This window comes from Macaca fascicularis, chromosome 1 (assembly GCF_037993035.2).
Source record: "Macaca fascicularis isolate 582-1 chromosome 1, T2T-MFA8v1.1".
NCBI lineage: Eukaryota > Metazoa > Chordata > Mammalia > Primates > Cercopithecidae > Macaca > Macaca fascicularis.
The window spans coordinates 72,321,609-72,347,122 of record NC_088375.1 but is presented as its reverse complement, the minus strand read 5'-3'; the positions used below and the strand labels follow the sequence as shown (position 1 = coordinate 72,347,122).

Sequence of the window (25,514 nt, the reverse complement as noted above, 5' to 3'; positions counted from 1 at the left end):
ATTATTTATATAATGCATACCACATAAAACTTTTGTCTGCAACAGTATACAGTTAAAGTGATTACCTTCAGGGAACGTTAAGACAGAAATGGGATATCAAAACAGACAACCTGTCTTTTAATTATATACTTCAACATTGTTTGAGATGAAAATATATTATTTTGCTTTGGGAGGCTGACACAGGTAGATCACTTGAGCCCAGGATTTCAAGCCTAGCCTAGGCAACATGGCAGAGACCCCATCTCTACTAAAAATACAGAAAATGGTCCCAGCTACTCAGGAGACTGAGGTGGGAGGATGGAAGATGGATGCTTGAGCCATGGGGGTAGGGGGGTAGGAGAGATTGCAGTGAACCAAGATTGCGCCACTGTATTCCAGCTTGGGTGACAGAACGAGACCTTGTCTCTAAAAAAAGAAAAAAAAAAAGAAAAAAAAAGAGAGAGAGAGAGAAAGAAAATATATTATTTTGTAATATGTATTTCTCTTAAAACTTTTAGATTTTTAACTTTATTATTACTTCATGCTTATTCAAAATTAAACATAATTCAGAATAGTATAATGAACCCCCACATGGTCATCACCCAGCCTCATCAGTCATCAACTCATTGCCCAATCTTGCTTTACCTATATACCCCTTTCCTACCTCTGTGTTATTTGGAAACAAAACCCAGATGCCAGAACATTTCAGTCATAAGTATTTCAATAATATGTCTAAAAGAGAAGGATTCCTTAATGTTATATAAACTCAATGCCAGCTATCACATCTAAAATATTTTACAATAATTCCTTAGTATCTATCCAGCCAGTGTGCAAATTTCTTCATAAAGAGCATAAATGACTTTCTTGTTTTAGAGTTTGTTTGAATTAGGATACAAATAAGGTCACATGAGATAGTTGATATGTCTTTTAAGTCCCTTTTAATCTATAGAGTCTTCCTGTTTGTTCCCCCCTTTTTGAAATGTATTTGTTAAAAAAAAATTCCTGGCCGGGTGTGGTGGCTCACGCCTGTAATCCCAGCACTTTGGGAGGCTGAGGCAGGCAGATCACAAGGTCAGGAGTTCAAGACCAGCCTGGCCACTGCGGTGAAACCCCGTCTCTACTAAGAATACAAAAATTAGCTGGGCGTGGTGGTGCACTCTTGTAATCCCAGCTACTCGGGAGGCTGAGGCAAACGAATTACTTGAACCCAGGAGGCGGAGGTTGCAGTGAGCCGAGATCATGCCATTGCACGCTAGCCTGGGCAACAGTGAGACTCCATCTCAATAAAATAAATGAATAAATAAATAAATAAATTTCCTATTATATTCCATAGCCTAGATTCCTCTCCGTTTGTGTCTTTGAGTCTGTTTGAACACATTCCTCTGTTCATGTATTTTTTGTAAATTGGTAGCTGAATCTATTCTACAGATTTGGTAGATTGAGGCTATCTTTCTCAGAACAAAATGGTGATAATCTAATGTCTGATCATCTCTGTTTTTGTCATGTTAGCAACCACTGATACTCATGCCTGGATCCATTACTGTATCAAAAGCCACAAAATGATGGTATTTTAATTTTCATTTATTATCTAGAATATTTCCATAATGGAAAACCCATTCTCAGCTATGACTAATTAGTGGTTCATTTTTTAGAAAAAAAAAAGGATAAATGATTTATTTCTATCCATTTATCGTTTTTCAAAATACTAAGTTGGTTCTATTGGTGACTAATTGGTTTTTTTTTTTTTTTTTCTTGCACCATCATGACCTTAGGGATTAAAGAGTTGAAATGTTTCAACTAATTGCCACTTCCTGTTGATGCTAAAATTGGCCCTTCTTTAGCCACTGAAAGTGTATTTCAAGGTAGTTTCTGAGTCATTTGGTCCTTTGGTTATATATAACTTTTGTGCTATATATACATTTTTTTGAGACACGGTCTTGCTCTGTTGCCCAGACTGGGGTACAGTGCTGTGATCACAGGTCATCACTGCAACTTTGGTCTCCTGGGCTGAAATGATACGCCCTTCTGTAGCTGGGAGTATAGACACATGCCCCCATGTCCGATTTTTTTTTTTTTTTTTTTTTTGTATACACGGTATCTCACTTTGTTGCCCAGGCTGGTCTTGAACTCCTAGGTTCAAGCAGTCCTCCCTCCTCTGCCTTCCAAAATTCTGGAATTATAGATGTGAGCCACCACACCCAGCCTCTATTCAGGTTTTTAGCCCTTTTTAAAATCAGGTTGTAAGAATTCCTTACATATTTTGGGAATTAACCCCTTATTAGATATATGGTTTGCAAATATTTTCTCCAATTCTGTAGGTTACCTTTTCACTCTGTTGATTATTTTGCTGTGCAGAAGCTTTTTAGTTTGATGTAGTATCACTTGTTTGTTTTTGCTTTTGTTACCTGTGCTTTTGGGATCATATGCATGAAATCATTGCCAAGACCAGTGTCATGAAGCTTTCCCCCGTGTTTCTTCTAGAAGTTATACAGTTTCACGTCTTACGTTTCAGTATTTAATTTGTTTTGAGTTGATATTTGCATATGGTGTAAGATATGGGTCCAATTTCATTATTTTGCATGGGGATATCCAGTTTTCCCAGCACAATCTGTGGAAGAAACTTTCCTCATTATGTATTCCTGGCACCCTTGTTGAAGATCAAATGACCATATATGTGTGGATTTTTTTCTGGGGCCTCTGTTTGCTTTCATAGGCCTATATGTCTGTCTTTATGCCAGTAGCATACTGTTTTAAATACTATGACTTTGCAATATATTTTGAAACCTTGATACCAAAGCCAGATAAGGACGCCACAAGAAAAGAAAATTACAGGCCAATATTCCTTTTGAGTATAAATATAAAAATCCTCAACAAAATGCTAGCAAAAAACAAATTCAACAGCACAGTAAAAGGACCATACACCAAGACCAAGTGGGATTTATCCCTCGGATGCAGAGACAGTTCAACATATGAAGTCCACTAATGTGATATACCACATTAACACAGTGAAGGATAAAAATCACACCAAAATCCATGTTCTTTTGTAAGTTTTCTTGTATATTTTTCACCCTGAGACCAAGAGTTTGCCATTTCTCCAAGGAGCCTAGGTTTCCTTTAGTAGGAAATATTTAGAATACAATAAAATTTTTAGCTGAATGGATAATTTGACCTGATCATCTTTAAAGTCTCAGAAAACCCTGAGTGTAGTCCTGGGGTTAAAAGCACAAGGTTTGGAGTTAAACAGATTAGAGTTTGAGTCCCAGCTCTATCATTGACCAGCTTGGTGATCTTGGAAAACTTACAAGGCTTCTGGTTTGGGACAAGATGGAAAAGTAGCACAGGCCGGGCCCGGTGGCTCACCCCTGCAATCCATGCACTTTGGGAGGCCAAGGGGAGCAAATCACGAGATCAGGAGATGAAGACGATTCTGGCCAACATGGTGAAACCCCAACTCTACTAAAAATACAAAAATTAGCTGGGCAGCTGGGAGTTATAGCACATGCCTGTAGTCCCAGCTACTCAGCAGGCTGAGGCAGGAGAATCGCTTGAACCCAGGAGGCAGAGGTTGCAGTGAGCCGAGATCGTGCCACTGCACTCCTGCCTGACAACAGAACAAGATTCCATCTGAAAAAAAAAAAAAAAAAAAAAAAAAAGAAGAAGAAAAGACAAGCAGCACAGCAGCACAGATTGAGAGTTGTCTCCTGGAGGAGATGCCACAGAAAGATAGAGATGATGGATCTTCAGGCTGTGCTCGGCAACAAACTGCAGAAATCCTTGGGGTGGATAGAAGTTGATTTGGTCCACTGGTTAGCAGGTGAGGAGGGCCTGTGTTCACAAATAGGGAACGGGTTTGGGAAAAATTTTGTTTCAGTTTTGCCCTTTCCTCATCTCCTAGGCAGATTCCCTGTGCCACCCCCCACTTGGTGCTGCAGAGGCAGGACATTAGTAGTGCAGGCTAGTGGCAGCATGATAGCTGCAACGCAGTGCCATAGCTTAGTGTGCTTATGAGCAGATGGCAATGCATGTAGTTGGTTTGACCAGCCCCTGAGAATTAACCCCCTCACCACCGCACACACACATATATCCCTGCTCTCACTACCCTGTGGGCATCCACTTATGATAGAGTGGCTGTGTCCAATAAAAGATTCTTCAGAAGTTGCTTGGAGACCAGTTGAGCACAATACTATGCCCCTCCCATAATCACACACAACAACTTACACACCAATTCACCCGGAGAAGCACACACTTGGCTAGACTTGTGCCCCTTTCCATGGATGTATTTTACTCGTAAGGCAGCAAATGGTCCCAAAGGAACAAGGATGAGCTCAGAGGAAAAGTTCTGAGAACTACAAGTTTGAGAAACAACAAACCAACGAAACAGCTTACACCAGAGAAAGTAGAACTAGTGGAAAACAGAAAAAGAATTTCAAACAAAAATAATAACAATAATCTGTCATATATTTCAAAATATCTGGAATAAAATAATTTCTAGCATAAAGAAAAGAAATATTTGGCTGGGTGCAGTGACTCATGCCTGTAATCCTGCCCAGCACTTTGGGAGGCCGAGCAGCTCACTTGAGGCCAGGAGTTCGAGACCAGCCTGGCCAACATGGTGAAGCCCTGTTTCTATCAAAAAATAAACAAAAAAATTTAGCTGGGTGTATGGCATGCATCTGTAGTCCCAGCTACTCAGGAGGCTGAGGCAGGAGAATTGCTTCAACCCAGGAGGCAGAGGTCGCAGTGAGCCGAGATTGTGCCACTGTACTCCAGCCTGGGTGACAGAGCAAGATTGTCTGAAAAGAAAAGAAAAAAGAAAAGAAAAGAAAAGAAAGAGAAAGAAAGATTTAAGGTGATGGATATTTCAATTTAACTGATTTGATCTTTACAAATTATATGAATGTATTAAATTATCACAAGTACTATGAAAATATGTACATTTATTATGTATCAATTAAAAATAACATTTAAGAAAAGAATAAATATGCTTGAAAAGTTGAGAGAAGATACTAGAAACATGAAGTGAGAATAGGCAGTTCAGTAAAATAACTAGAAATATTGAGGATTCATTCTCAGCCGGGCTGCAGGGGGAGAACTCAGTTAGGAACAGGGAATAAAGGGGGAAGAATTAGAAAATAAACAGAAGAGAGGCAGTGCTTGAAGTGAGGAAGAGAATGCGTTAGGAATGAGGTTAAAGTTTGGGTGTCTCAAAAGAATTTGATGGATTGCTTCAATATTGAAGGTATCTATTAAAGACATGATCTGGAAGATTAGGTCAGAGAGTTACCCTGGGATGCATTAGGAAAGGATAAGGATAGAGAATGGAAAAAAAAAGAGAGAATGAAGAAATTTGATAATCAGGTGTCCAAGTCTATTAGAAATACCGGAAGAAAAAACAAAATGGCAGGAAGCAAATGGTTCAAGTAATAATGACAGAGAACTTCCTAATGTCACACAGCCAGTAAACTGCAAAGCAAGGAGGTCAGCCCAGGCAATCTAGCTTGAGTATACTGTATATGATTAACTGCTATTTACTGCCTTAGATACACTACCTCAGAAGCCGGGCTGCAGGGGGAGAATTCAGTTAGGAACAGGGAATAAAGGGGGAAGAATTAGAAAATAAACAGAAGAGAGGCAGTGCTTGAAGTGAGGAAGAGAATGCATTAGGAATGAGGATAAAGTTTGGGTATCTCAACTCTATGTGACGAGATCCTAAACAAACAAACAAATATCAAAATCCTGAAAATATGGGAAGCCACACTCTAAAAATAGCAACAAAAAGAGACAAATTACTTCATCTCTTTAATCCTTAGTTTCCTTATCTGTAAACGGAAGCAATTGTAACACCTGTCTCCTAGGGTTGTTATAAACATTAAATAACAGAATAGATGTAGAATTCGGAGCACAGGAAAATAACTGGCAGCTATTTTTATTTGAGAAGAGATTCTCATAAAAATAATACAATTTTTATTTATTCATTTAATAAATATTTGTTGGGTCAGGTGCGGTGGCACACACCTGCAATCCCAGCATTTTGTGGGTCTGAGGCAGGTGGATCACTTGAGCTCAGGAGTTTGAGACCAGCCTGGCCAACATGGTGAAACCCAGTCTCTACTAAAAATACGAAAAGTAGCCAGCCGTGGTGGTGCACGCCTGCAATCCCAGCTACTTGGGAGACTGAGGCAGGAGAATCGCTAGAAGCCGGGAAGCAGAGGCTGCAGTGAGCCGAGATTATACCACTGCACTCCAGTCTAGGCAACAGAGCAAGACTCCATTTCAAAAAAAAAGTCAGTTTCTCTTTCACCATTTGAAAATTTTTGTCTAGCATGTCACATGAAATCAGAGGCGTCCATCATGGACTGAAGTCCAGCGTGTGCCTTCATATGTTAATCAGCTCTTTCTGGCTTCTAAGATTTATTATTTTAGAAGACACATCTGCCTCACAGTAGAGGCAGAAGACCTCTCAAAACTGAGTTTCCCAGACATTCTGCCTTTTCTCTGCTGACCACAGGAAGAATCTTTCAATCCTCAGTGGTCATTCCAAACCAGTCCTCTAATTGCCCTTGTCCAGGTCTGTGGGAGTTACTCAGACATGTTTGAAGTACCAGAGTCAGTCACACTCTGAGTCACCCCCTCATTCTAGGGGAGGCAGCCAGGAAGCAGCCGGTCTTGGGGGAGGTTTTGATTTAGTGCTGTTGGATTCTCTTACACAACCCTGCCCATACCCCGTGGGTAACCCTATCTCACCCGTTCAGTCTGGGGTGGCCATGTTCTTTAGAAAAGCATCCCAAACACAACTCGATCCTTCCTCCCCCAGTGAAGGCTGTTCCTTGTCGCTAATCACGGCAGAAGATTCCTTTCAGGTCCCATACCTCTCAGAGAGGCGTTCTGGTCACAGCCGCTGATATCAGAAACAAATGCATCCCTGTTCTTATTTGACTTTCCAGCCACCTCTGAATTTGTAACCAGTCTGTAAGCCTATCCAGTTTTCATCTTCGTGAATCTGGTTTGTATTATTATTTGTTGACAGCTTTATTTAGGTGTTTAAAGTACATTAAAAAAATAAGATTAGGTCTCATAGTCCACGCATAAAATTTTTTTTAAAAGCCCAGAACTAGGGATATAAAAGAAAAATGAATGAATTGCCACCTATTTAGGGCTTTATTTAAATTTAGCATCTAGGACTACTGTAAGGAGAAGAGTCAGTGGCCCATAAGACTTAAATCTGGCCGGGTGTGTTGGCTCATGCCTGTAATCGCAGCACTTTGGGAGGCCAAGGTGGGTGGATCACGAGGTCAGGAGATGGAGATCATTCTGGCTAACATGGTGAAACCCTATCTCTACTAACAACACAAAAAATTAGCCTGGCATGGTGGCACGCACCTGTAGTCCCAGCTACTCGAGAGGCTGAGGCAGGAGAATTGCTTGAACCCTGGAGGCAGAGGTTTCAGTGAGCCGAGATCGCGCCACTGCACTCTGGCCTGGTGACAGAGTGAGACTCTGTCTCAAAAAAAAAAAAAACTTAAATTCAGCTTTCTCAGGCTTTTCCTTTAAATGAGATACAATTTCAGAAAGTCAGTGTAGCTACAAATATTACCAGAGACAGTGTCAGCAAGAGGGCCACATCTGGACTGGCCCCTTTGATACAAACATCATCACTATGAAAAAGGAAAGGCTCCCAGCTTCAAATAATTTTCTTTCAAGTTTGGTGCGAAAGGACTAAAAATAATGTACATATTGGAGGAGGGGTATCTATTGACTATTTAAGTCAGAAATGTCCTGGCTGACTTGACTTCTTACAACATCATCACTTTATCTCCTATGAACAGTGATTTCACCTGGCATCTATTCTCACTATCATGCCACAAAATGGCAGCAAGTAGATACTTTGGAGAGTATTAAATGGGGCTAATTACAGATATCATTTACCTGCTCTCATGCAACTTCGTGAAGGTGTTGATGGCTCCTTGGCCAGTCACAGTGAATTCTATAGCTGTATACCTTCCTAGGAGCTGGCCCAGGTAGAGCTATAAACAGCACGAAGAACAGTTTAGCTCAGTTCATGAATGAGAAATTAATAACTATTCTTAGAAAGTAGGGTATTTCTGACTTTTGGAGATTGATGTCATGAGCAAAAACTATTCCACACTCTGAGAAAGTCAAGAAAATGTGACTGTGGGCCAGCCAGAGGCAGCCTCCTGTGTGCTACAAGGACCCTTCACCCAACCTGCCATCTCTTGGACTTCATGTGGCTAATAGGTGAGGACTTTAACTCATAGGAATCTTGGAAACTAACAAAATAAATAGTACCTCGGTATCAAAGTCCTTCGAAAGGACTTGTTCTCTGATCTTACAGCAGCAGCTTCCATTCCCCTTTGTAATGGCTGCACTCAGAAGAACGTGAAAAAAGAAGGATTTAAAACAACTGGAGACAGTACCCCAGACATGTCTTTTCCCATTAGCCCAATTTGATATCAGTGAAGTACCAGTTGTCCCCTGGTAATCTTTGGTGATGGAGAATTTTAAACACACACACTATCCTGCTAATGCTTTTATTTTCTGTTTTCACCATATACTTTCTGCTACCTCCTAATGCTATTCCTGACATACAGCAGTGCTGAATAATCTGTACAGCAACAAAGTGGAATAGAAAGAACACAAACTAGAATGAGAAAGGTCCAGGTTGGAATCTTGGCTCTATCATGTACGTAGGTACTGCATGGCCTGATACACATATAAGTACAGGGCACTTGAAGTCTCAAGTTTATTTCCATGTTAAAGCAAACACACACAAACACACACACCCCAACCACCTACCTCAGTGTATTAGTCTGACTGAGCTGCAATAACAAAACAGTAACAAAATACCACAGGCTATGTAGCTTACACAACAGAAATTAATTTTCTCACAGTTCTGGAGACTGAAAGTCCAAGATTAGGTGCTGTCAGGGTTGGTTTCTGGTGAGATCTCTCTCTTTGGCTTGCAGGCTTCTCATTGTGTCCTCATGTGTGCAGAGAGGAGGACCTCTGGTGTTTCCTCCTCCCCCAAATTTATATGTATTACACACACACACACACACACACAATGTGATTCCATTTATATGAAGTTTAATAACCAGCAAAACAAATCTATGGTGGTAGAAGGGTGATACTGACTAAAAAGTCACACAAGGGAATTTCCTGACGAGATGGGTGTTTTCTATATCTTGACCTGGGTGGTGGTCACATGCATGTATACATATGAAAAGGTCTTCAAGCGGCAGCTACACTTAAGAGTTGTACTTTTTATTGAATGTGAATTGTATCTTCATAAAACACTGTCTAAAAATATTACACTCTCCCCAACTCTCACCATAACCCATCTCTGCCCTAGACCCAGGGCATAAGATACCGAAGCAGAGGATTCGGAGAGGATGTATATTTGAAAAAGCTTCCCACTTCTCTCTGTTACTCCGAGTTGCCAAATATCCTTTTAGGAATTGGAATTAAGCTGGGGATGAATATATACATAGGTGTACATATAAAACTTTAAAATTTGTAAAAGGCCCTTAGAGATCATCAGTTTTCTTTACAAAACTGGCTTACTTTCCAGTTGGCTTTGATTTGGGGACCCTGTTCTGCTTTCAGTGGCTTCCGTGTCTTTGAAGGTGTAAAATGGATGCATTAATGAGAGGAACATATTGGGGCTGGGAGGAATCATGGAAGCCCACGGGATTCTTCTTTGTCTTTGTAGTTTGAATTGGGCTTATAAGAAGTTGATAATTGCTTTGAGAAATGTAATATTGACAAGTTCTTAGAATTGCAAAGCTTTAAAGCAAACATGTAGTGATGTGTTCAGGACCTATTCCATGAGTCAAATTCCTTTTCACCCTGATGTAGTATAAGGAGACTTGAGTGTGGCATAGATTTAGGAAATGGGTTTCTTTTTTCTTTTTTGAAAGAAGCTTGTGACTAGCTTTTATGTATTTATTCTGAGAATGAAAGGTTTTTGTCACTTCAAGCTGTACTTTCTATTTAGAAAATATTCTTATTTGTATTGCCTTTCTGTGATCTATTCTAAAGAAAAAGAAATATGACTGGTCAGATACACTTTATAGGCTTTTATATTAATAACACATTTTTTTCTTTTTCAAGAGAGGATCTCACTCTATCACCCAGGCTGGAGTGCAGTGGTGTGATCTCAGTTCACTACAGCCTCGACCTTCCGGGCTTATGCAATCCTCCCACCTCACTAGTAGCTGGGACTACAAGCCTACAGCTACCATGCCTGCCTAATTTTTGTATTTTGTGTAGAGTTGGGGTTTCGCCATGTTGCCCAGACTGTCTTTCTGTAGGTAAAATTATCTAAATTTTTAAAATGCATCTACAGGGTTAGTACTAAATCTTGGTGTTACTTATCATTGAACTCTCAGCCACATTCATTGGAGTCTCAACATTGATTTTCATCCGAAGGCGGTGTGAAAACAGTCCTGTCCCCAGACACTGGCTTTATCCACTGGCTTTATTGCTTAGCTTCCTCCATAGACTGCCATCTATCTGGAGAAGTGTACTTTGACGCAAGTTTAGACCTGGGAAAGACCTCAGAGATGAACTATTCCAACCAAGCTCTGCTCTCTTTGCCACACTCCACTTAGAAAATAAATTCAAGCCTAGAAGTGAAGTGGCTTGATCAGGCTGGCTTCCGAAGGCTGGTCAGAGGCAGAACTGGAACCCTTGTGTCTGCACAAGAAGGCCAACAAGTCCTTTGCTGCTTCTTTTATGCCACAACAGTCTCAGGGTGCTGTGCTCAGTTTGGTAGCATAGTGGTGTTAGAGCAACAAAATATATTTCCTAGTGTCTTTCCACTAGAAAAGACACCAACACCAGGCCTCCCATCTCCCAGGAAAGAGCAAAAGCCAGAGTTTTACATTGAGAGCCTGAAGGCATTTTCTTATCTTTAATCCTAATCCTGTTTGGGTCCAATTTCAAAGAGATTAAGAGCATGCACTTTAGGCCTGACAGACTAGGGACCTGATCATATCTTCCTAGTTGTATGACCCTCAGTGAGACAGGTAATTTCTTCATGCCTCACTTTCCTCATCTAGGAATGGGGGAGTGCTTTCCACACTTTCTGGAACACAGTCAGGCACTGCCTAATGTTTTCTTTGGAAACCTAGCGCGTCTGTACAGCTATTTCCTTTAAAATGTGAGAAAGTTGATTTCCCTTCAACCTTTTCTTTCCATCACTTTTGCATTGCACTCGGCGTTTTCTCTAATTCTTTATAGTTCTAGAGATTGGCAGATGCTCGAAGAAAATCAGAGTCACTACGGATTTATTTATTTTATTTCATTTTATTTTTTTGAGACGTAGTCTGGCCCTGTAGCCCAGGATGGAGTGCAGTGGCGCGATCTCGGCTCACTGCAACCTCCGCCTCCCGGGTTCAAGCAATTCTCCTGCCTCAGCCTCCCAAGTAGCTGGGACTACAGGCGCACGCCGCCACGCCCGGCTAACTTTTTGAATTTTAGTAGAGACGGGGTTTCACCGTGTTGCTCAAGCTGGTGTCGAACTTCTGAGCTCAGCCAATCCGCCCGCCTCGGCTTCCCAAAGTGCTGGGATTACAGGTGTGAGCCACCGTGCTTTTTGGTTTCCAGTTCTCTTCCCCAAGAGGCCAGGAATTTTTGCATGAGTTGCCAGACACTGAAGTGATTTGGGACAGCACATTCTGTGACAACGACTTCAAGGCTCTTTTTCAACAAAGGACTGGAATCTTAGCAAGATAACATATCCCAAGACATGTTAGCAATGCAAAGGACCACAGAAATCTAGACAAATTCTTTATTTTTACAGCTACAGAAACCTAGGATCTCAGGGGCTGGGATACTCCTCAGTTATCCAATCGGGCAGGGCCTAAAACTCAGGTTCAGTCTCCTGGCTCCAAGCTTTTTCCATCATACCAGCTGCGTCTCATTAACTCCACCTCCGAAAGTGCTAAGGAAGTTCCCTCCCAGTGCCTACCCAAGCAGGGTGGGGCGATTCTGTGGCATGGAACAAACCGGGAAAACGACATTTTCCAACTCTCAGCACAGAGGCTGCTTTTTATCATTCCTAGGGGGCAGGAGGGGGCAGGGAGAGAAGGCTAAGACACCGGGTCCAGTACCCAGAGGTTCTAGGGAGAGATCTTTGAGATTGCCTACTCGGTGAGGCCACCTTACTTTCTCCTGGTCTGTTTTCCCCTGTGAGGTGGCTGCATGAGGCGTCCTGCTTGGAGGGTTCCCCAATATAAGGTGGACTGTCCTTGATCTAGGTCGGGGTGGGCAAGATCCTGCCGCCACCCCGTCTCTGCGGTCCTCGGAAGTCTAGGTGGGATCTTCCTTTCCTTGCCTCTTTCTTCCCAACGGCGGGAGCGGCACAGGGTTGGGGTGGTTGCGGTCGCCTCGCTCTCTCCACTTCAACGTCTCTTACTCCAGGGAGTTTCATCCGGTCCTCCGTCCTCGGCCCCCACCTTTTAAAACATTTTCCAAAACTACACCATTAAAAGTGCGCGACTTCTCCGGGCCTGCAGAAGGAGCTCCTGCAGCCCGGCATTCCTCGGATTCCAGCGCTGTGACGTCCCCAAGGACGGCGCGCCTCCAGCTTGGGAGCTCTGGAGCTGGGGCTCCACGTTTCAGCGCGCGCCCGCGGCGCCCCCGGCGCGCGCCCTCCCGGGCCGCATTCCTCCCCGCCCCCGGCCGCGCGCCCCGCGCTCCCTCCGCCTCCAGGCCCCCAGCGCTGCCGAGCCCGGCTCTGGGGTGGGGGAGCCGTGGCCGCCGGCGCTTGCTCCGTCCCCTCCCACTCGCACGGCCCCTTCCTCCCTCCTCTGCCGGCCGCTCGCATTTCCTGCCGCTCTGGCTCTCCCGGCCCCTCAAAGTTCTTCCCAACTTTTTCTCCGTGGAGTGAGCGCAGGGGACGCAGACTCGGGGGCAGGTTGCTGTGCTCCTCCGGGCTCGGCCGCCTGCTCTGCTGGCTCAGGTCCTTGGGGAGCCCTAGACAGACACAAGTGGCCACTGGCGCTCCTTCCCCTCCCAGCTGAGCCATCCTCCCCGGCCTCCTGGAACGGGACAGCCAGTGCTTAGGTTTTTCTCCTTTTCTTCCCCGGTGCGCCTCTGCTCCGACTCTCGCGCCAGGATCGCGGCGGAAACCTCCCTCCCCTTTCGCCTCCTGCGGCTCCTTCCCTTCGCCCCTCCTCCGCCAGCCACTGGAATCAATTCCGTGGGGAATCGGGGCTTCGCCGCCGCGAAGGACAGCCTTTCCGCGCGGGACTCCGGGGCGCCACGGGGGCCATGTAAGCAGGTAAGCCCCGTCCAAGCCGGGGAGTCGGGCCCGAGGTTGGAGGCCGCCTCGGCGCTCCGGGCGCCCTGCAGATGACTTGGGCAGACGCTGGCAACGCCAACTTGCGATTGGCGGCCCGGGACGCCTGGCAGGGCAGCGGGGGCGCTGGGTGGCCGGGCCGCAGGGGTGTTATATCGCGGTGGGAGCTGCCCGTGGTGAGGCGCAAAGCTTGTCCCGGAGCGAGCTGGAAGGTGAGCGCCGTCTGGGGAGTTTGTGGTTAAACCCACACCCTCGTCTTCTCTCTCCCTTCCCTTCTGCGTTTTGGGAATGAGAGAGGGCCTCGGAGGGGCACCTGGAGATACCTAAACCTTGGGGGCTAGAGGATGAAAGACGAACGACGTCGCGGTCGCTGCAGCGGTAGGGGGACGCAGCTGCCCGACGCCCCGAGTTACCCCCCACCACCACCGGGAAGGGATCTTGAGGCGAGCGGAGTTTTCCTGCCCTCTCACTAGGCCTCAGTGGTGCCACCGAACTCCTGGGCGTCGAGGCTCCTACTTGGGTGGTCGGGCTGGCTCGTAGAAAAAAGCTGTGGTCACACAATTTCAGATCAGGTCTCCACCTCAAACTTTTCAAGTTCTAGGTATTAACAGCCTCTCCTTCCCCACGTGACCCCCAGATCTCGGGTTTGAATACTTGTAAATGGGTTTTACACCTTTTCGTTTGGAGAGAGCAGTGAGGTAACGCTGCCCCTACCTCCCTTTTCCTCTCACTTCCTTCAGTTCCTGTCCTCCAGCCCCCTCATCCCCACCTACAATTTCAGAGATTGTAGGGTTTCCGCTTAAGTCTGGGGACTGGCTGTCGCAGGTTCTTTGTGAAGGTGAGAAATCTCTAGATTGCAGGCGCGGGCAGTTACAGAGTTTCCACCAATGTGTTAACTTCTTGAAATGGATTAGTTTACTCATTCATCCAACAAACCCAGCTTCCACTCTGCTAGGAACAGGGGATAGAAAGATGCTAAACGAGATCACAGGGCAGGAGTCTGCAGCCTAGTGGAGGAAACCTGAAGGCAGATGAAGAATGATAATGCGTGGAAGATGGGTTCTGTGAGAGTCTGAGGCGAGCTTGGTCCTGGTGAGGCGTGCACTGCGCTTAGAGAATGGAGATTGTGCTCATCTGGAGGGTGTATTCCAGGCAGAGGAAACAGCTGGTGCAGAGTGAACACAAGAAGGACCGAAAGTTTCCCTAGCCATCTGGGGGCCCAAGGGGCATTTATGGCCATGTTGGTGCAGTGTTGCTGGGATAGCATTCTCTCCACCCCCAATATAAGAAATTAATCTAGGAGTGCGTTAGCCACTGATGGGAACCACAAGTAGCTTCCAGTGGAGCCAAGGCCTCCCTCTTTGGATACACTTCCATGCCTGCTGCTGTTTTACCACAAGCAGCTGTTGTATGATCATCTAAATTTTAATTGGCCCATGCTCGGTTTCGTTAACATGGTATTGATTATTCTTCTTTTTTATCCCCCACATTCAAACAATGATTCCTTTTTTAAAAGGCTGCTTGACAGCCATAGGTGTGGTAATACAAGGCTTTACGGACCTTGTATTATAAAGTTACCTAATTGTTTGGTGATGGGGTTAAAGCTTGTGCCATAGAAATGACAGCCTTAATGAGCGGGAGCTGAATGGCATGATGCCCTTTTTGCCCAGTCTGAATGGGTGGCCATGTGGTGCAAAATTAGTTCATCTGTATGTCACGAAGTTTGTTATACTTTTCTCTACTTTGAAGTCATTACTATTGCTTTAGCACGCACAGTTGTAAGGACTGTCGTTCTTCTCTCTGAAACTTTATGAAAATAGAAAACACTATCTTCTTGCAGATTTTTGTAGCCTAATGGCCCAGGATTCAGCAAATCCTGGCTAGAAAAGTTTCTTACAATGCAGTAGCGTTCTGTACGTGGTTTGCCTTTCAAGGGTGCCTCTTCACTGGACTGAAGTGGTGCTGTAGTATTGTTCCTAGTGGCTGAGTCCTGGCCGAGGTGGCAGACATCCAGCTTTTGGTGACCTCAGGCCAGTACATCAGAGTAGGAAGAACACAGTGACTTCCTACACCTTTGGGTGTTTATCCAAGCCCCTCGACCAGCATCTTTTCTTATCTCAAGAACAGCCCCTTCACAGAAGGTTTCCTGAAGGTGTGGGGACCTGCATGAGAGACATGGTTGAAGAGAAGCCCTTTCCCGCGAATCCCAGGCATTTGCCCAGTTTCCATCATTGGCTTCAACATGTAATTATTATTAACACTTGAGTTATTCAGGTTTGTGCATACTGTGTCACGCTGGTAGCTGTACTAGAAAGAACAGTTAGACTTTTAATAGGGAAGCACCATAAGGAATTCAGAGAAAAATCAGAATTTTTAGAATAATTCTTACTTGCCCTGGACGTATGGGCTAAGTGTCAAGAACTATGAGGACTTTTTATTTTCCAGTGCCTTCCTTCCTTATTAGAGGTTTAAATTTGCTCCAGGGAAGCAAACATCAACCCTTTGATTGCATATTATAGCCCTCCTGGGTTTCATATTCTTGTCATTTTTGAGCAAGGATTTCGTCAAATTCTTGCATTTGAGCTTCATTACTTAGTCACCAAATGCTGTGTTTTTAAAAAATTCATTTTAAGCCTCAGAACAGTGCTGTGAGCTTTGTTAGAGATAATGCATGAGAAAGAGATAAGATGAAATACTTAATTAGCCAATTAAGGAATGAGGGAAAACAAACACTAAAGCTTTGGTAGGGAGGAAGTTCAAGTTAATGTCTAAAATACGTTTTTGGATCTCCCCTTACGGATTTAATTTGATTTAATTAATACTTCCTCTGTATGCATCTCACCGATGGCTTATTGAATGGTCCAAGGGGTATGTGTGGTAAGTTCTATAGCTTTTCCTGGCTGTCGGTGTGCTAGAGCAGGCGGTCCAGGTTTGGGAGTTTGAAATATAACTAGGTTGGAATTCCAGCTCTGCTATTTTTTAGCTGTGTGATGTTGGATGAACTTCATAGCCCTTCTGAGCCTCAGTTTCTTCATCTGCAAAATGGATCTGATAACATTTAGCCTCTCAGGATGTGTATGGAGAATTCAGTGTCATGCTGTATAACAGCACCTCACACAGAATAGGTCAAGGATGGCTATTTATATGTTCAAGGACTTGTATGTGGCCATGAATGTTCTCTTTGTGTGTTATTTTTTCAGCAGCCTGAATTCACATGTGTGTAAACATACACATAAAGCTTTGTCTCTAACTTTTTTTTTCAGTCTATTGGCTCAAAACAAACATGTTGGCTGGCAGCTGCCATGTGGCCCCTCCTACAAGAGGAAATTGAGAGGTAGGGGACCAGGCAGTAGAGAAGTTTGAGGAGGGAAAGCCACTGAGAGATTAGAAGGGCAGAGAAAAAGATCTTTTTCCCTCTATAATTCTTACTGTAATCAGGGGCCAGTATTTTATGTAAGGATCCTTGTATTTCTAATGTTGAAATCTAGTTAAAGAATGTTAGGGTAACTCTTGCCTTTAACAAGAGTACAAAAGCTAGCTGATATATCTTTGCAGCCTAGTGAAGCCCAAATATAAAGAGTAAACTGCAATACTTCTTGTGTAATGCCAGCCACTGGTTATTTGAACTTTAATGTTGTCTTTCATCTGAGAAACCTAGAGTATTTGACAAACATTAAATTATTGATCTTCATATCAACCTCAAAGTGCAAGGGAATGTTAGAAGAAAGGAACAATGTTAGAACAATGTTAGAAGAAAGCATGTGTTCTTGAAACAGAGTGGCAAAGAATTGGTTAAGTCTTTTCTGCAGGATGGCATGCAGGCCTGGAGATCATATGAAGGTGTCCTACCCCTTTGGGGAATCAGGGGCAGAGAGCCCAGGAAAATGCAGGCCTGACCTGGATTTTTGCAATAGGAGGGGAGAGGAAATGTATCTTGCCCAGACCAGCAGTGCCTTTGCCATATATTGCATGCATGCTGATTATGAAAATAATCTTATAATTATTTATAATTCTGAATTAAAGGATATGATGCAATGCTTGTGGATGAAGGACACAGAGTAGCTGTGTAAAAGGTAATAGTGAGTAAGTGCCTTTTTGTGTGATAAGGGTCGTTCTGGCTCTAAGTTGGGTTATAAATGGCATATTAACATTGTTTTACTTTCCTTTCCTTTTTCCTGTTGGTTCTGTATTTCTTGACTTTTCTTCCCCTGTCAAGCTTTTGTTTGATTTTCTTCAGAGTCCTTGCAATTGGAAAAAACATTTCATAGCCATTCTTAGATCAGCCTTACATGTAAAATTTGATATGTGGTTGATTTAGCTTAGTTTCCTTAGGGGCTAAATTAGGCTTAGGTCAAGAGTTTCATCCTAAGCCTGGTCAATTAGTTTGACCCAGAGGACTACTGCACATCCAGAGAGCCGTAACCCTAGCTGGCCATCCCATAAATGCTTTATGTTGGTCAATAGGGAGGAATCTAGTGAGAAAATGAGAAAGGAATCCTTTGGTGATGTAGCATTGTCTCTAAGTAGTAAAATATCCTCTTCACATTTAGATTGTTTGAGATTTTAGTGCTGAACTGTATTCCTAAGTTAAGAAGCCTTACCATGTGGGCCACTGACTTGATCTGCTTTGCGTTACACGTTTTGCGCTCACAGGGAAAAATTACTTACAGTTGAAAATTAGCCAAAGTTCCTAATGCATATTTTTGTATGAAATGTGTACTTTACTTCTACTTAATTTCCTTGTGTCTTTGGAAATTCATCTCTGGGGGTTAATTTGTTCACACTGCATTCCTCAAGTAATTGGGGCATTAGCCGAAGCAGTAGATTGTCAACCTCCAGTGAGTATCACCTGCAGGGCTTGTTAAACAAAGGTTGCTGTTCTTCCCCAGGCCTACCTCCGTTTCTGGATTCAGCACATTTAAGGTAGGCCTGAGAATTTCCATTTCCAAAGAGCTCCCGGGTGGTGCTGATGCTCTTGGTGTTGACCAACTGCATTTTGAGAAGCACTGAGCTGAGAAGTCTTGTTTGGTTCCCCCACCCCTGTTCCTCAGGCTTGCTATGGGTGTCACTTTTTCACTGCACTGGTTTGAATGATTCCATTCCTCGTTGCTTTAGAGCTGCAGAGAGGCTCGGTTAATGGCCTCGTATCCCTAGCCAGGTTCATGTAAAGCACTAATTAGATGTTTCCATGTTACTGGATCTCCTTGGCTATCATCTCCAGTCCAGACCTCTCTGCTTGCTACCAAACAGTTGGGTTTATCTGGTGCTTATATTCATTTGAGTGTCTGCTATACATGCCAAATCCTACCTGTCTCAACTTGAAGTCTCCAGTTTCTTGTCACAAAATGTACTGCTTCCAAATTACCTATCTCAGTGACATTGCTGTCTATTGAGTTAGCTGCTCAAGCCAGGCATTTGGAGTTTTCTTCAACCTGTCATTCGTAGCACCCTCAATCCATTTTCTCAAACCTCGGTAACAAATCCCATCAGTCATTAGGTCCTTTGAGTTTGAGTCTGTAAAAGTATTTTCCATTTGCTCTTTGCCCCCCATCCTTACTTCCTCTTGAGATTGTTCCAAGAGCATTGCTGTGGTTTGAATGTCCCCTCCAAAACTCATGGTAAAATTTGATTGCCATTGTCAACAGTGTTAAAAGGTGGGAACTTTAAGAGGTGATTAGGAGGAGCCTTCATGAAGGGATTAATGTCAGATTTGTTATCTCAAGAGTAGATTGTGATAAAGGGAGTCTGGCCCCTGGTGCCTTTCTCCATCTTCTGTGCTTGCCTCTGCCTTCCACCTTTGCACCATAGGATGACCCTGGCCAAATACTAGCACCATGCTTTTGGACTTTTCCAGCCTCCAGAACTGTGAGCCAAATAAACTGCTCTTTTTATAAATTACCTACTCCGTGATATTCTGTTATAGCAGCAGAAAATTATTTTTATTCTTTCAATGCTACAAAAAGGGTTTTTGAAATCACAAATTTTTGAAGATTTTACTCTTTTGAGTACTATTTAAAGTCTTTCACTTGTTATTTCCCTTATCATATGGATTCCTGACTATCTTCCCATCCTCATCTGCTGCTCTTTCTCTCTCTCTCCACTAGCGCTCCTAACACTTAGTGGTGTTTAATTCTCCTCTCCTTTGTTACATTCATACCCAGAGTGGCCTTACCCCTTCCTGCCTGCTTAACCTCTTTGTGGTCAACTAAAGCTCCACCTTCACTCTGCTTCTCTCCACTGAAGCCTTCCTTCCCTTCCCCTTCCCCTTCCCCTTCCCCTTCCCCTTCCCCTGCCCCTGCCCCTGCCCCTGCCCTTCCCTGCCCTTTTTTCCCTTCTTTTCTCTCTCTCACCTCCCCTTCCCTCCTCTCTTCTCTCTCTCTTTCTCTCTCTCTTTCTTTTTCCCATTCCTTTCTTTGTCTTTTTTTTTTTAGATGGAGTCTCGCTCTGTCTCACAGGCTGGAGTGCAATGGCGCGATCTCGGCTCACTGTAACCTCCACCTCCCGGGTTCAAGCGATTCTCCTACTTCAGCCTTCTGAGTAGCTGGGATGATAGGTGTACAGTCACCACACCTGGCTAATTTTTGTATTTTTAGTAGAGACGGGGTTTCACCATGTTGACCAGGCTGGTCTCGAACTCCTGACCTCAGGTGATCTGCCCAGCTTGACCTCCCAAAGTGTTGGGATTACAGGCATGAGCCACTGAGCCTGCCCTTTTTTTTCTGTCTGTCTCTTTCTTCTTTCTTTGACAGGGTTTTGCCTTGTCACTAAGGCCGGAGTGCAGTGGGGTGATCATGGCTTATTGTACCTCGACCTCCTGGATTTAATTGATCCTCCCACCTCAGCCTCTCAAGTAGCTAGGACCACAGGTGTCAGCCACTATGCCTGGCTAATTTAAAAAAAAAATTTTGTACAGATGTAGTTTCCCTATGTTCAAGCCCAGGCTGGTCCTGAACTCCTGGGCTCAAGCGATCCTCCTACTTCAGCTTCCCAAAGTATTGGGATTCCAGACGTGGGCCCCTGTGCCCAGCCCATTCCTTACTTTATAGTCCCATAGCACTTTGAAATTACCAACATTAGTAAATTTACATATTATACCTGTTTACCTTCCCGTCTCCTCTGCTAAGTTAAAAGCCTCTCTGGTAGGGATCTTACTCAGTTCATCTTATGTGGAGATTGGGTAGCCATAGCTATGATGATGATGATGTTGCCATTTTGCAGATAATGAATTAGAGTTGATTATTTTTAAAAAGTGTGGCCGCGTACAGTGGCTCACGCCTGTAATCCCAACATTTTGGGAGGCTGAGGCAGGTGGATCACGAGGTCAAGAGATTGAGACCATCCTGGCCAATGTGGTAATAAAACCCCCGTCTCTGCTAAAAATTAGCTGGGCATGGTGGCGTGCGCCTATAGTCCCAGCTACTTGGGAGGCTGAGACAGGAGAATCACTTGAACCTGGGAGGCGGAGGTTGCAGTGAGCTGAGATGGCACCACTGCACTCCTGCCTGGGAGACAGAGTGAGACTCCATCTCAAAAAAAAAAAAGTGTTATAGAATCAGTGAATGAATGCATTTCTGAAATGCTGACTTGAGGGATAAGAGCCTAGCCTAGTTTGTAATTCATTATTTATTCTTTGATAAATAATTACTATGCTCTGGGAAAATTACATCTTGTTAATGACTATATGTGATTTAAAAAAATTAAACAGATATCAGTATGTATTATACATATCTTATTTGTTCATTTGAGGAGACAAATTCCATTTTTAAGCTATTTTCTGAAGTTACTCATACTATGGTTCTTAATATTGTTTTGCTATACTTGAGTACTTAAAAAACATGGTAATTTTTCCTCTCATTTTCAAGTCCAGGAAATGTTGTAGATCATGGGAGAATAAATGTCACGGAAGGGTTAGGAAGCAGGAACATTTCAGGGTTAAGACCTAAACCTTTCAGATTTGGATTTACTGATTAGAATATACTTAATTTCTGGCCGGGCTTGGTGACTCATGCCTGTAATCCCAGCACTTTGGGAGGCCGAGGTGGGCAGATCATGAGGTCAGGAGATCGAGACCATCTTGGCTAACACGGTGAAACCCCATCTCTACTAAAAATACAAAAAATTAGCCGGGCATGGTGGAAGGCGCCTGTAGTCCCAGCTACTCGGGAGGCTGAGGCAGGAGAATGGCATGAACCCGGGAGGCGGAGCTTGCAGTGAGCGAGATCGCGCCACTGCACTCCAGCCTGGGTGACACAGCGAGACTCCGTCTCAAAATAAAAAAAAAAAAAAAAGAAAATAGAACATACTTAATTTCCTTCCTATGCATTATTTTCTTTTGTATCATATATAAAAGAGAAAAAGGCAGCATCCCCCATTATTCAAACTCAAAGTTACTAGTTTTTACAGTGAGAGAAAGATGGTGAGACCCCATGACACCACGTCAAGGCAGATTTGCCAGCTCACTCATATCCAAGACAGTCTGTTCTACTTATAGAACTATAGTAAGCAGCAGTGATATCATTGATATTTCCCGCCCCAAATCACAAGCTTGGCTCTCACCATTATTTTAGTTCCTAAGTTAAAGGGATTAAGGCAGATTTCATGGTCATGAAAGTGAATTTGTCATGAATTACGTATATACTTCAGCTTGATGTTTAAAGTTCTCCACAAATGATTCCCAGGTGGGCCTCTGATTTCTTCAGATTTATGTCCCACTATTCCTCAGGGTTATGCCAAACTGCAGGTGTTTCCTGAACAGGCCCAGTCATTTTCCACCTAATGTGGTGCTGTTTCCTTGCCTAAGAGTCCTAACACTCATCATTGCCTATCAAAACCATCCCTCCGAGCCCTCCTTCAATACCACTTTCTCTGGGCAGCCTTCCCTAATTGCTCTCTGGGTCAGGCCCCCTTGCCATTCTGGCCTTGGCGTTGACCTCACTGTGCTCTGTGTCCTGGTTAACCTGCCTCATCCCCTCATTGGCCTGTCAGCTGCCTGGGAACTGCCACTGCTTCACTCCCTCACGTCCCTCCCTGTAACTGTCCATGCAGGTCTGCCTGCCCCTTGCCCAAGAATACCCTGTGAGGCTGAGGCTGCCCTTCCTGCGTCATTATGACAGACACCCGTTGTGGCACCACTTTGTGTAAGCTGTCCCTTCTCTTGGTGCGGGCACCAGTCTACCTTCTATGCTAGAGTCTTTTCTAAGGTATGTCTGATATTTTAACTCTCCTGCTTAAAATCTTTCTTGCCACCATATATTGTTTACACACACACACACACGTGCACACACACATTTTCTTTTTACCTTTACTATATATATAACATACATGCATACATATATGTGTGTGTACATATAACATACCAACATATGTGTGTGTGTATGTAGTAAAGGTACAAGGAAATACCAGAAGGATAGACACGAAATACAAGGTATGGTGGGCAGGTGTGGAGGTGAGGACGGACATGTAATACTGGTTTGTTTCCTAAGCTGAGTGATGGAAATGTGTGTTTATTACATTCTCCCTTCTGAAATATTTCATTTTAAAAACTGCTTATGATTAAAGTACACACTCTAGCAGAACACTCAAGGCTCTGCATAGCTCTTTTTTTAAAAATGTAAGCAGAAAGTCTCATTTATTTTTGTCTGAAGCACACAGGAGCTCACTCAGCACAATACAATAAGCGAATCATACACATACTGAGAAAAAAAATGTTCCCATGAATACATAGGTATATATTCTTAAGAGCAGCAATCAGGAGTTTAACGACAATGTAAAGTGGTTTTCTCTAAATAATGCTTTCTGATGTGCTTTTGGGTAGGAAATGGACAGGTAAATCACCATCACGTAACAGATGAGCTAAGAATAACATCTGTTACCCAAGTCACTGGAACCCTGTGGATTGTGAAAGCCCTCTTGGAGTTTACATTTAATTCCATCATTGGCCTGGTTGACTTCTACATTTCACTAAATTTGGACAAGATCAAGAAACTAACCCCTCAACTCTCAATCTCTCACACTCAGGGATGTGGGAGGGAAGGGCAGGTGAGATCAGATGTGAACACAGTCAGGGCTCTGCATAGCTCTTGATGGCACCTAACTTCCTAGCCTTGTCTGGCCTCTCCCCTAAACATCTCTTGGGTCCCTGTGAACCTTGTCCAAACATTGCTCAGGGTTGAAACCTTGTTGCTTTGACTCATGCTGTTATTGTTACTTCCTGCCCCCACTCCAGTTCTTTTATACATCTGATCACATAATAATGTTTCTGATTCTTTAATGTTTATATGATTTTTTTGTCTTTTTTGGAGGTTTTATCTAATGTTTCCTTTTCATTATTAGGGATAATAATATCCCTAATAATAGTTACATTATCATTGTCATCTTCTCTACCTTCCTATAGTACTGTAGTGTTTGCTTATTTTCACACGTTTGGAGACATTTTGTAATTTATTTATCCTTGGGTTTATGGCATCTGATGCAGAGTACATGTTCAATAAATGTTTAGGGAATTGATGAGTAGTAGATATAAGAGAAATGTTTTTAATTGAAGTAACTTTTTAAGAGTGTGTCCAAAAAAACTTCAAAACAGATTGAAAGGAATATTTCTTGGGTTCAGTATCTGAAATTTTGTTTGTAAATCTAATGGATTTACACATAGATTTCCTACCTCAAACCCATGATTTGTATTAGATACTCTTCTTCTGCTTTTCCCATTTGCTTTATGCTGGTGGATTTTTTTTAAAAATAAATAAATAGCTGTTCGTGCTCCTCATCCTCTCTTTTCCTCCATCACCATGGAGTAGCTTCATGGTTTCTGTAGTAGTATCTGTGGATGTGTGTGAGTCCCAGTTGGGAAGCAGCTCTAGGCTGTGAAGTGGTACCACTTGTACAGAGTGATTTCTGCCACCAGCGCTGCTTGTTCTGGGGTGGAGAAGTGACACCTCCATTTAGAGGAGAAGCTGCAGAGTTTATTTTTGTGGCAGACATGTCCCCTTGAAGAGCTGTAATAACCATAATAAAGGAGGATTATGCTGTATTAGGTTTATGAAGGGTGCACCAGTCTGTTACCAGGGTCAGTGGTGACAGCTCAAGCCAGCAATTAGGTTTCATTTAAGACTCCAGGAGGCAATTAGCATTCCCTTCTGCCCAGGAAATACTGTGATCTATTAGGCCTATTCTTTTGCATTATACATTTTGTAAAATGTGCTTTAGATGATGAAGGTACACATTTTTTGACATATAAGCAAGTCTTCAATTTTTCATTTGAAAAATGGGGCTGACTTTTAGACTCCCTGTGTGTTTAAATCCGTGGGTTATAATGACTAACATCCTGGGTGATTGTGCTTTTTAAATCAGTACATGTTTAAAAGATCATATATATTCTTTTATTCAAAGGTAAGGAATTTCTTATGGAATATTATATAATTATGTGATCTATGAGGGGAAAAATGGGACTGATGTGAAACAAATTAAAACTCCAAAATAATGAAAGGACATCTACCAGTCTTAATTATATTCTTTAGAAAATTATTGTTTTACTTAAGAAGTGTCTAAAAATAAAGGCTGGAGAGGATGATTTGTGCAGTGCTTCTGCTGAGCAGCTGTTTGGTTGTTTTTAAAATGAGGCTTGTTTTCTGAGTGCCAGGTTAGGTATGAGTGTGTACTTTGTGCCCCTTCATCCTTATGAAAGTGTTCAGGAATTTTAGCTTTGTCCATGAGTATGCAGTAATATTTAGTAGTTATTCAAACTGGTTTCCTCCCTCCGCCCTTCTTCCCTCCTCCCTCTTCTTTATTCCTTTTCTCACTCCTACCCCCTCCCCCTTCTTCCCTTCCTTCCTTTGGAATAAATTCGCTCAAATAATAATAAATTATTCCTTTGGAATGAATTAGTTTGGAAGGTTCTGATAGATTAATTACCATATATGTGTTCAACATTAATATATTTTTGGGTATGATAAAAGAGAAATGCACAGTGAGCAGCACATCAGGCCAGAAATGCAAAGACCACCTATTTCCATGGGGCAGTTAGGCTATCTCCTTATTGTTTGGTTCTTGGTTTGCATTTTTTTCTCATTTGAAGATGATAAAACTATAATAGTGACTCAGCACAGTACTTTGAAATCTGTGTATGTTGACATATTAAAGGCTCTGAGAAGTTCTGCTGTAAATGAAAATGTTTCAAAGCTAAATTCATTTTAGTAAGAATCTTTAAAAAAAA

General features: G+C 43.1%; 1 protein-coding gene across 3 annotated transcripts in view; it reads left to right on the top strand.

Annotated features, from left to right (window-relative positions):
• The first annotated feature begins 12,695 nt into the window (after positions 1-12,695).
• PTPN14 (protein tyrosine phosphatase non-receptor type 14) overlaps positions 12,696-25,514 on the top strand; it is a 197,990-nt gene continuing 185,171 nt past the window's right edge. The window contains exons 1-2 of one of the 3 annotated variants that reach the window (XM_065541678.2): positions 12,696-13,285; positions 22,349-22,503. The gene's annotated coding sequence lies outside the window, so the exon portion shown is untranslated. Of the gene's footprint in view, positions 13,286-13,388; positions 13,516-22,348; positions 22,504-25,514 lie in introns of those variants that run through there. The other 2 variants (XM_065541676.2, XM_065541683.2) reach the window with 2 other exon arrangements.